Consider the following 13,270-nt stretch of genomic DNA (forward strand, 5'->3'; position numbering starts at 1 on the left):
GAAAGAGGTTGAAATGATTGGTAATAGGGGTTGCAAAAATGGCAGCAATAATTTTAGAAAGAGAGGGTCCAGATTGTCTAGCCCAGCTGATTTGTACAGTTCCAGGTTTTGCAGCTCTTTCAGAACATCTGCTATCTGGATTTGGGTGAAGGAGAAGCTGGGGAGGCTTGGGCAAGTACGTAGCTGCGGGGGGTGCGAAGCTGTCGGTTGGGGTAGCCAGGAGGAAAGCATGGCCAGCCATAGAGAAATGCTTCTTGAAATTCTTGATGGTGACTATGTCTCCTAGCATCAGTGCAGTGGGCAGCTGGGATGAAGTGCTCGTATTCTCCATGGACTTTACAGTGTCCCAAAAGTTTTTGGAGTTAGAGCTACAGGAAGCAAATTTCTGTTTGAAAAAGCTCGCCTTTGCTTTCCTAACTGACTGTGTGTATTGGTTCCTGACTTCCCTGTAAAGTTGCATATCGCGGGGACTATTTCAAATCAAATCAAATGTATTTATATAGCCCTTCGTACATCAGCTGATATCTCAAAGTGCTGTACAGAAACCCAGCCTAAAACCCCAAACAGCAAGCAATGCAGGTGTAGAAGCACGGTGGCTAGGAAAAACTCCCTAGAAAGCCCAAAACCTAGGAAGAAACCTAGAGAGGAACCAGGCTATGTGGGGTGGCCAGACCTCTTCTGGCTGTGCCGGGTGGAGATTATAACAGAACATGGCCAAGATGTTCAAATGTTCATAGAATGACCAGCATGGTCCAATAATAATAAGGCAGAACAGTTGAAACTGGAGCAGCAGCACGGCCAGGTGGACTGGGGACAGCAAGGAGTCATCATGTCAGGTAGTCCTGAAGCATGATCCTAGGGCTCAGGTCCTCCGAGAGAGAGAAAGAAAGAGGGAATTAGAGAGAGCACACTTAAATTCACACAGGACACCGAATAGGACAGGAGTAGTACTCCAGATACAACAAACTGACCCTAGCCCCCCCACACAAACTACTGCAGCATAAATACTGGAGGCTGAGACAGGAGGGGTCAGGAGACACTGTGGCCCCATCCGAGGACAAACAGGAAGGATATAACCCCACCCACTTTGCCAAAGCACAGCCCCCACACCACTAGAGGGATATCTTCAACCACCAACCTACCATCCTGAGACAAGGCTGAGTATAGCCCAGAAAGATCTCCGCCACGGCACAACCCAAGGGGGAGGGGGCACCAACCCAGATAGGATGACCACATCAGTGACTCAACCCACTCAGGTAACGCACCCCTCCCAGGGACGGTATGAGAGAGCCTACTGCATGATCAACTTTTTTGGTTCTAGTCAGGATTCTAGCATCCGTATTTAGCACTAACTGAAGTTTATTTAGTGCTTTATCCGGGTAGCCGGAAAGTAGAGCATTGCAGTAGTCTAACCTAGAAGTGACAAAAGCATGGATTAATTTTTCTGCATCATTTTTGGACAGAAAGTTTCTGATTTTTCCAATGTTTACGTAGATGGAAAAAAGCTGTCCTTGAAATGGTCTTGATATGTTCTTCAAAAGAGAGATCAGGGTCCAGAGTAACGCCGAGGTCCTTCACAGTTTTATTTGAGACGACTGTACAACCATTAAGATTAATTGTCAGATTCAACAGAAGATCTCTTTGTTTCTTGGGACCTAGAACAAACATCTCTGTTTGCAGCCACCCACTTCCTTATGTCTGAAACACATGCTTCTAGCGAGGGCAATTTTGGGGCTTCACCATGTTTCATTGAAATGTACATCTATGTGTCATCCGCATAGAAGTGAAAGTTAACATTATGTTTTCGAATGACATCCCCAAGAGGTAAAATATATTGTGAACACAATAGTGGTCCTAAAACAGAACCTTGAGGAACACCGAAATTTACAGTTGATTTGTGATAGAGGAAAATATGTTTGAAATGACTAATTATGTATACATTCCAATCAGAAACGGACTACTCCAAATGATATAATGTACTGTCCCTCTTGCTCCCTTTCACAATTGTATATAATGTAGTCAGGAAGTTTAGTAACAATGAAGGTCTGTTCCTTAAGTTCATTCAGTTGTACAAATCTCCAGGTGGTGGGAACGGGCCATCTCCAAAATGGTCGGGAATGTTGATTTATGCTGACTGGCCTTGACTTCGTGCTGATAACGCGGAGGCTTGAGAATTAGAGGGGCCCTCTGTTTGTGAAACGGAACGTTTGGAAAACGCTGACGTCATTTTCAGTTTATAACCTGTGGTAATGTGTGTAAGCATGGAGTACTCTCTGGAATTAAACGCTCTTTACCTGGCTTTTAAGACTGGTCTCGATCTACTTCATGCATAATTAATGAACTTACACCTCATTAATGAATAGAAACAAGTGTGAAATTGGTTTTGGCAATTAAAGCATAGAGTAATTTAGAATTTCTCTATCAATTTGGTCCTTCGAGAGCCGGATCAAAAAAATCCCTCTCTGTGCCTGTAGGTAGAACGCTGGAAAATCATGCACGGACGAGTTTTGACTCGTTTTACTAAAGACCTGACCTCTGAATTGAGGTAAAAATTGAAACAGGCCTGCGTATTATCACAGAGGACAGAGAAGGTGACCTAAGGTAAAGTGCGCTACCAACAAATAAACTAGAGCTTAATACGGCCTGGTTTTGCAAGCCAAGGATTATTAAGGAGTGATATAGTACATTGGAGAATTAGGACGCTTGTTCCGTACAAATAGGATGGCCAATACTTCAATAAACATACCTAAATAAAGTTTTTACCTAATAGTCTATCTGTATATGGGAAACTGACTGTGGAAAGTAGCAGATATATATGTTAAAACAGGTGAGGATAAATTAGGCTTGGTGAGAAGGCAGGGTAATTCTAGGCGAACAGAATAAATGAACCTGTACAATGCTGAAAGAAATTAATATCAAATGATACGTGATTAGTCTATAGTAGTGAGATTTGAGACATTTTACATTGAAAGTCCCAAAAGGAATATCCTACGGGTGAAATTTGAATGTCCGATCAAAAGTCTTCTATAGACGTGGTTCACAGGAGAGGTCAACTTAGTCTAGAGAAGTGAGAATTGAGACATTTAACGTTGTCCCAGAAGGAATATCCTATGGGGGAAATGATGTCCGATCAAAAGTCTTCTATGGACGCGGTTCACAGGATGGAAAATACATACTGATTATTTTTAAAGGGACACACACGTAGTCAGAAAGAATAGTAACTAGAAGTAACTAAGTAACGGTAAATTACAAATTTATAGAACTGCACGCACATAGAATTTAAAATTATATAGAAGGGCATAGATAAGTGTTTAAAGACCATAGCTACTAGTAACGGTAAGGATTAAGAATGGGGAGAAATGCCTAGAAAGAAGCCCCAGAACTGACGGGAGATCGAGCGATGTATGTATGGGGGGGTCTTTCCCGGTTTTTAGTAGTCAGTGTTCTTGACAGTGAAAAGTGATCGTGTGGGTGAGTTAAATGTCAGATTGAACAATGTATCCAGCGGAAAGACGGAACAAGTGACCCCATAGATATAAAGATCTTGTAGATTATGGGGAACAACTGAGTTGCTTTTCCGTTGGTCATTTTCAATCAACTCTACAGATTAAGCTATATTTGGGGCGATATTATAGTTCAAAGTCCTATAGGAATAGGGATTACTATATATTACTGCAGTGATCGCTATATACGGGTGAAAACTAATATCAGATTGAACGACGAGTGGACGGAGACTTTTGAGACTCGGTCTATTTGTCTTCGGTCAACTCTACAAGTAGGCTGATTTGGAGCGACAATCTTAGTAAAAGTCCTAAAAGAACAGTAATGTATTGTATACGGTGAGACTTAATGTCAGACTTTAGTAGATGAGGATTCCAATAAAAGAGATATGGGCGTTTGAATTTGGGTTATTTTCTGTTGTCTAGATGTCGGAGTAACAACTTCAGATAACTGTGAAAATGGGTATATTTGCGGAGAGTCTCAGTCAAATTCCATTGTGCTGGTAGGGGAGTGGTGAGCGCGGCAGTCTCACCTAAGGTAATCCACGGTTCGGTTCCCGTTTAACTAAAATTGATTTTAGATCGTAATTGACCTATTTGCATGTTTTGCCTGAAAAATACGGTCGCCAGTGTTTGCAAAAGATATAACGGAACGGATATTATGTGTTCTAGATAGAATTGATAAAAGAAGTCATTAAAAATAATGGCGAGACAATGTCGATGTAAAACGCTATTTCGCCCAAAACGATCTGGTGGAATAATGTATTGAGATGAGAGTCGTAATTAAATAGATGTATCATAGAAGAGAGTTACCTAAAGTTAAATGGAGGGGATACCGGAGAGATACAATACAATTCCAGCCTGCCTGGACGTTACGGCTAATTATGAATCAATTGACATGAGAAGTTTAACACAAAAACATGGTACGTTTAATGTTAGGGTATAGTAAATTGAGAAATTCGGTTGAGTTTACTCTGATGATTAGAATTTAAAACTGAACTCAATCTGAATAGGGAATATATATTTTACAAAGGCGGGCAGATTTGTGCCTACAGCCAAGCAAAGGAATTGCTAGACACTCAATGGGGCTATATAGTGCAACGCTTTGGACTATAAATTAGGTAAGAATAGTTTAATCGTAAGAAGTTGTGATTGTTTTTCTGATTATTGATCTTTGGTTAAGGTAACACCAGTGAATTTGAACAAAAAGTAACGTATTCTAAAAATGATCTGATTTCCGTTCTCGTTGCGGGGAACAAATGAAAAGTCTTATCTTAAAGGGACAGTGCACGGTAATCACAGTGGTTTGAGTGTATGACAGTGGGAAAAAAATATTGTGGGACGACAATTCAAAGAGAGAAAAATAAGTTACATGAAACATCAAGAGATTTAAAACGAACGACGTGAAGGGATCATAAGAATTATTGGGTGTCGTTGTAGGAGTAAATGTTTGGGTTAAGGGGATTTCCCTGTTCCCAGAGACAAGGCATTTTTAAGGCGAGCACTCGCTAATGCTGGTCTGAGTTGTAATTAGACAAGTGAATATGGTATTGGGAATAGAGTTGTAATTAAAATACTAAGTCAAAGACGAGACAGGTATTTAGAGCAAAATGGATTCTAAATGATAACAAAGAGACAATTATGATTTATGCCCATCGAAAAGCTTTTATAAAATTGGCGAATTTAGAGATGTTGGTTGGGGTGGTAAATTATAATTCAGGATTTGAACAGATGTGAAAAATTAGGTTTGGTTAATCGAACAAGAATTATTTACAATTCATTTGAAGTCGCTACGAATTGGCAGATTGAGCGCTTGATGATGACGTCACTAGCGCGACACTTTTGTCACCAGAAGACTGGGAATAACGGAGCAAACTGTATGGCTATTAGTGTGTGTATCGAGGCTTCGAGTAAACCTTTCAGAAGTTGAGATAAAAGTGTTTTGTTTATTTGTTTATTGGTTATAGTCAATTTTAGGGTTTGATTTAACTTAGTTGAACAGTGTGTTCTGGCGGGTTTAGGTAGAACTCTTTGTTCCGGAACGGATGAAAGTTACCCATAAGTAAGTAAATTAAAAGAGCCATGAGAGAAATGTGAATGCATATTTATTAAATATCGGGGATTAAATTACGGATTCCTTACACTGTGAAATGTACGACATTGCAGCAGAGAGAAAAAGTAATGCATTGGATAATAATGTTATCGGGTGAATTGTATCTAAAGGTAGCATGGTCATTTAAGTAAACATATCCGTAGACGATGTTTAAAACTTATGATTAATGATTTGAGTCAAAGGGGAATTATCATTAGGTTTTAGTTATAGTTCACTTATTGAGTTTCTGATTCAAGGTAGCATTAGTGAATGATAGTTAGGGATGTGGTGTCACTTTTAGAGGCCTCCTGGGATTATAATTTTGGGGGAGAGAGCAGCTTTAAACGACCAAATTGAAAAAGGTCTGCAAATTAGATATATATAAAACAACTGTTAGAACGATTTGTTTTAGTGCAAGGAGATTTTAAAGAGGCACGCTCACATATGGAACCTTATGAGATGTTTTTTTTATGGGTTTGAATTATACAGGTGACTATTTCTATTGTAAGGATAAAAGGGATCTTTATGTCTAATATGGTATGACCTTTTGACCTTATCATGACTGGCTTCTGAGGTCTGATCAGCCCCAGGGGAGAGTCATTTGTATAATGAATGGGGTCATATTGAGTTACTAGTGTTAAGGTAAATTCATTAGAAATGAAGCAGTTTTGGTTGAGGGTTTAGAATTACTGTTTGAACCGCAAATGAGAAAGCGGTTCAGGATTCTGTCTTATAACATTAGCTGTGAGTTTTTTTTTTGAATGGGCTATTAGGAAGTCTGTATTGTAACAGAGAGAAAGTCATGTTCATCATTGAGAATAAATAGGGGAAGATAACATATTTTGAGCCAACAGGGCAGGGAAGAAATTGAGGTATTTTTATTTGATTTTAACACCCGTGTACAGGAGTGTCAAAAGACGGGGGACATTACCTGTGTAATGGGGGAGGGTGTCCGTATGGGGATTACATGATAACCAACTTGGGACAGTTCTGGGACTGGAGAAGAGGATATCCTTATGGCATAGGGAATCCCACAAAGGTGGAATACGTTTTCCATGATATGGGGGAAACCTGGGAGTACTGTTGAACTTTGTAAAGGTGATGAAATCCTACTAACCATCAAAACTATTAAGCTCTCTGATGCAGGCACTTACACCCCCGGACTACAAAGGACCGGGACAGACACGGTGGGTGTGTTTTCTATTAAGGTACTGCCAAAACCGGAGGTCTCAGACGGACCGGGGCCAGACACACTCCTCTATCACCCCTGGACCGAACCTGTCACCACTATGCTAAAAATCCCATTCAGGTAATTAATGTTAGACTATTCAGCTATTGATCAATTAGGCAAGGAGACTGGTTTTGATGGTAGGGACAATTTGTGGCTGTCTTATACAGAATGGACTTGCTTAGAATATGCTTCTTGCTAGTCAGGGGGGAGTCTGCAAAATGTTCAGTGAACAATGTTGTACGTATATCCCTAATAACACCAGTCCAGATGGTAGTATATCTAAGGACCTTAAATGGGCTTGATGCACTATCTGCTGAGATGAGGACCATGGCGGGGGTAGAGGAGTCTGACTGTCCACCCTGGTTGGGAGACTGGTTTTGTAAGTATACTGGTATGGTGGTTACTGGATTTCTGACCCTAATTCTTGTATTATTTGTTATTGATGTGATGTGCTGCTTGCATCATACCGTGTTTTAAGAAGTCTGTTACAGATGTGGTGAAGGCTTCAGGCATGATGCCTTTGCTTGATGCTCCAGTTGGAGAGGCTGAGGTGAAGCATGCTTTGAGGGAGGATAAGACTGACTGAGGATGACCCATGTATGTTTGTTCTCCCTGTCGTGAAGGGTGGCATGGTGCCCACCTGGTGCTGGATAAGAATAGCTGAGAGGACCAGATGGGTTATAAGAATGCTTTGTTCTGCTTTACTCTGTTTTACAGGACCAAAGTTTTATTCCACACTTTGCAACACATTAAATCCATGTTATTGTCAGATAGAATACTGAGGGTCCCCAAGGAGAGGGCTTGTTAGTGTAGGAAGGATTTTTAATATGGTTAGCATTTATTAGATTATAAGTTTTTAAATAGTATTATATGTAACAGGAATATAGGACATCTATGAGGAGTTAGGATTATTGTTAGGATTAAGATAGATTGATTAAGGAATTTGGAGAAAAGCCGCTCATAGACATGTTTTTTTTTCTAAAAGAGGGTCCATGGGTTTGTAGTTCCCATGTAGTTCAAATTTGGAAAACATGAGAAACATACAGAGGAGCCCTCCCCCACACTGCAGAGACCTTGAAGGTTGGAGAGCAGAGAAGTTAGAGGGGGGGGGGGCAGGAAGAGCAAAGATAACATAGTGGGTAGATAAATTACTGAGTGGAGATAAAAGTGAGAATTGGACATGTGGAAAATGAAAGGGACACTCCTAAATGGAATTTCAGACATAAGGATAATTCACTAAATCTTATCTCAGTCATTGTATAAGAATAAGGCAAGGTTGTTACCTGGGCAGAGCCAGGTAACAAAAGGGGGATGGGTAAATAGTGTTCTAGAATAGGATGTGACCTACGGGATAATTAACTAATAAAAAAATAAAAATTTGTTAATTGGTTTGACGAATAAGAAACTGTTTTATTAACCAAACCTGTATGGTCAAAAGTTTTATGCCCAGCAGGAGAACTACAGAGGGAGGTGGCACACGAGATTCAACCAGGAGACTGGATCTGGATCCAATCACTAAAAAGAAAAAAAAACTGGAAGCAGCCTCGGTGGGAGGGACCATTCCAAGTACTACTGGTGACTGCCTTCGCTGTGAGATTAGCCGAAAGAGCTACCTGGGTACATATCACACATTGTAAGGGGGTAAGTCACCCTAGCACTGTCGGACAATCACAGGAGTAGGAGAGGAACCGTGACCCATATGGAACGGGGGTCAAACTCCTTCTGAAGATTCCCTATACCCGACCTTTCCCCAGCTGTGAGCGTTCATAGAAGTGAAGTGATGGCTTGGCCTCTGGCTGTTGATATGTTCTCGGGGAGAGGGTGGGGCTTCACGTGCGCACTGACCGTCCTGAGCTGTTTTATTGTGGGGGCCATATTCCTGATTCACCATGATCCCCCGGAAAGTGCCAAAGAGGATAATTTGACTCATGTGCTAGATGAGGGAAATGGGATGTTACCTAAGATTCTCAGAAGGTCACTGAAACAAAATAGTAAGGAAGTGAGGGTGGAATTGGGCAAGGATCTCTCAGTAGAATTTTGTGTAGATCAATTGGGGTCATTCACCCCTTGGCAGTCTAGAACCATGGGACTCTATGGGAAGTATTTGTGTAAATCACCATATTGATCGTGGACAGGTCATAGCTCACACTGAAAGGGATGGCTACGTAAACCCATACACTCAATTTGGGACCAGGTGGAGAATAGTAAGGGTTGGCGTTTTGGACTGTGTTCCTGAACAGAGGAAGTATTGTATAAAGGTACGAATAGTTCAGACTAAAGACCTCAAAGAAGTTATAGAAGTGGAGACTGGGTTTGGGGAGTCCAATTTATGGTTGGAATGGATTCAATACGGCCAGATCAGTGGCTAAAGAAGAATGTTATGTCTGTGCGAACGCTAAACCCCAGTTAACAACTATCCCTTTTCCACTGAACGGAATTAATTCCCCTAAGGGAATGGCATGTATGGTAAAGCTGTTCATGAAAGCAAGAATGCCAGATAATGACAGTTGTCACTATTTATATCCCCAGGAACCAAGTTGGTACAGAGAAAATGACCACTGACGAGACCATGTCTGAATTGACAGGCTGGTTGAACTCTGGGGATTTCAATGAAATAAAATGGGCCAGTGTCGCCATCTGGTGGTTGTGCGGGGGAATGAGTTTGACTGATTGGACGGGTTGGGAATGCCTTTTACACTCATACAACACCAAGACATGAAGTTAGCCAAAACGAGAGAGAAGAGATGCTCCATCTGGGTCTTTTGATGACAGAGTATATATTGATAACATTGGGGTTCCACGAGGTGTGTAATTATAGTTATGGTAATCAACAGCGCTTTAGCAGGAATACCAAAGGTGTTATTAAAGGTTTTGTAGAACAGACTGAAGCAACCAGCTGGAAGACCTGACAGAATAGAATTGCATAGGATAAAAGGAGGAAGTGGGCGTGGTAATCAGGACCATGTCTTACATCCCAGGTAGCACAGCTCCGGACGAATCAGTGCCCGAAGCCTCAGCTGGTTTGACCACCCTGGCTCACGAGTTGGCAGAAAACTCTGGGGTGGATCCTTCCCTGACTAATTGGTTTGATAGTACATTTGGAAAATGGAAAAGTGTTGTAATCACAATATTTTGGGCTGTATCTACCTGTATGACTGTTTTAATTTTATGCGGCTGTTGTCTAATTCCCTGTGTGCGAGGCCTTGTTTCCAGGATTCTGGAAAGATCAATGACACTACAGATGGTGCGTTATGGGCCGATTCCAGGTTCTGACCCATGGAGGACTGAAGGCATGTCTACAGAGGAAGTGGACGAATCCGGATCTGTCATTTGTGGGGAATTTATGTTTGATGAGAATAGTGTTGAGATGAAGGGGAATTAGATTGTAATTTGTTTCAATGATTAAACTGTTTTTTGATAAAGATTGTAAAAAGAAAAAAAAGAAAGAATCCTGAAAAATCCTGATTCTGATGCAGATTTAAAAACAGTTGGAGTTAAGGTTAGATTTGATTAAAGATGGGTGAAGAGTCGGGTAAACATTTATAATAATATTTTTATTTTGTAGATTTGAATGTATAATATTTGATCAAAGGGAGGATTGATAGAGGAAAATATGTTTGAAATGACTAATTATGTATACATTCCAATCAGAAACTGACTAGTCCAAATGCTATAATGTACTGTCCCTCTTGCTCCCTTTCACAATTGTATATAATGTAGTCAGGAAGTTTAGTAACAATGAAGGTCTGTTCCTTAAGTTCATTCAGTTGTACAAATCTCCAGGTGGTGGGAACGGGCCATCTCCAAAATGGTCGGGAATGTTGATTTATGCTGACTGGCCTTGACTTCGTGCTGATTACGCGGAGGCTTGAGAATTAGAGGGGCCCTCTGTTTGTGAAACGGAACGTTTGGAAAACGCTGGCGTCATTTTCAGTTTATAACCTGTGGTAATGTGTGTAAGCATGGAGTACTCTCTGGAATTAAACGCTCTTTACCTGGCTTTTAAGACTGGTCTCGATCTACTTCATGCATAATTAATGAACTTACACCTCATTAATGAATAGAAACGAGTGTGAAATTGGTTTTGGCAATTAAAGCATAGAGTAATTTAGAATATCTCTATCAATTTGTCAGAGGACAAACCATTCACAGAGACAAATAAGATCTAAACCAGGCCAGAACTTGTCCGTGTAGACCAATTTGGGTTTCCAATCTCTCCAAAAGAATGTGGTGATCGATGGAATCAATAGCAGCACTAAGGTCTAGGAGCACGAGGACAGATGCAGAGCCTCGGTCTGATGCCATTAAAAGGTAATTTACCACCTTCACAAGTGCAGTCTCAGTGCTATGATGGGGTCTTAAACCAGACTGAAGCATTTCATATACATTGTTTGTCTTCAGGAAGGCAGTGAGTTGCTGCACAACAGCATTTTCTAAAAATGTTGAGAGGAATGGAAGATGGTCAAGGTTTGGCTTTTTCAAGAGAGGCTTTATTACTGCCACTTTTAGTGAGTTTGGTACACATCCGGTGGATAGAGAGCCGTTTATTATGTTCAACATAGGAGGGCCAAGCACAGGAAGCAGCTCTTTCAGTAGTTTAGTTGGAATAGGGTCCAGTATGCAGCTTGAAGGTTTAGAGGCCATGATTATTTTCATCATTGTGTCAAGAGATATAGTACTAAACACTTGAGCGTCTCTCTTGATCCTAGGTCCTGGCAGAGTTGTGCAGACTCAGGACAACTGAGCTTTGAAGGAATACGCAGATTTAAAGAGGAGTCTGTAATTTGCTTTCTAATAATCATGATATTTTCCTCAAAGAAGTTCATGAATTTATCACTGCTAAAGTGAAAGCCATCCTCTCTTGGGGAATGCTGCTTTTTAGTTAGCTTTGCGACAGTATCAAAAGTGAATTTCGGATTGTTCTTATTTTCCTCAATTAAGTTAGAAAAATAGGATGATCGAGCAGCAGTAAGGGCTCTTCGATACTGCTCGGTACTGTCTTTCCAAGCTAGTCGGAAGACTTCCAGTTTGATGTGGCGCCATTTCCGTTCCAATTTTCTGGAAGTTTGCTTCAGAGCTCGGGTATTTTCTGTGTACCAAGGAGCTAGTTTCTTATGAGAAATGTTTTTAGTTTTTAGGGGTGCAACTGCATCTAGGGTATTGCGCAAGGTTAAATTGAGTTCCTCCGTTAGGTGGTTAACTGATTTATTTCATGCTAGCACAGCCCGCCACAGGATGTTTTTGTGCTGGTTGAGGGCAGTCAGGTCTGGAGTGAACCAAGGGCTATATCTGTTCTTAGTTCTACATTTTTTGAAAGGGGCATGCTTTTTTAAGGTGGTGGAGAAATTACTTTTAAAGAACAACCAGGCATCCTCTACTGACGAAATGAGGTCAATATACTTACAGGATAACCGGGCCAGGTCGATTAGAAATGCCTCCTCACAGAAGTGTTTTAGGGAGCGTTTGCCAGTGATGAGGAGTGGTCGTTTGACCGCGGACCCATAGCGGATGCAGGCAATGAGGCAGTGATCACTGAGATCTTGATTGAAAACAGTACAGGTGTATTTGGAGGGCAAGTTGATCAGGATAATATCTATGAGGTTGCCCATGTTTACGGATTTAGGGTTGTACCTGGTGGGTTCCTTGATAACTTGTGTGAGATTGAGGGCATCTAGCTTAGATTGTAGGAGTGCCGGGGTGTTAAGCATATCCCAGTTTAGGTCACCTAAGAGAACGAACTCTGAAGGTAGATGGGGGGCAATCAATTCACATATGAGTGACTCTGTCAGTAAACGACATGACGGGTGACATCACTCTGTGGCGACGATGGGTTTGCATTTCGATTGGGAGCGGCCTTGCCTCCTGAAGGGAAAAGCTCAAATGGAGGGAAAATAGGAGAGAGGCAAGGCCTGTGCTTTTGATATAAAGTACATCTTTCTTTCCCACTCCTGCTCTCGGTCTACCTCTTGCCATCCTCTCTCTCTCTTTGCATCTGTTTCTTTCTGTCTCCTCCCACTCTCTACACCCACCCCCATACGCGTTCGTTTCCCTTCCCTCTCTCTCTCTCCCTTTCTCTCTCTGTACTTGCAGTGGAACAGCAGTTTATGTTGGCTCTCCAGCCTGTGTTGTGGCAAGACCTAATTGCAGGACTCACAAACACAGAGAGGACCTTTATCTCCCACAAACCACCCAGCCTCAGTGAGCCCCCACAGCACAAACTCACCCTCCTCAGCATCACCATATATATCTAAACATCCCCCAATTAAACCATTACATTCAACAGAGGAAGAAAGAGAGGAGGCAGGATGAGCGAGCGAGAGAGGGAGAGCAAGAGAGAGAGAGAGGATATACTGTATTTAGAGAGATGATGAAGAAAGAAATGGGAAAAAGAAAAAGAGCAATGGTCTCCCCAATGTGACCCAATGTGTCAAAGAAGTACTACAGAGA

This window comes from Oncorhynchus nerka, linkage group LG13 (genome assembly GCF_034236695.1).
Source record: "Oncorhynchus nerka isolate Pitt River linkage group LG13, Oner_Uvic_2.0, whole genome shotgun sequence".
NCBI classification, from domain to species: domain Eukaryota; kingdom Metazoa; phylum Chordata; class Actinopteri; order Salmoniformes; family Salmonidae; genus Oncorhynchus; species Oncorhynchus nerka.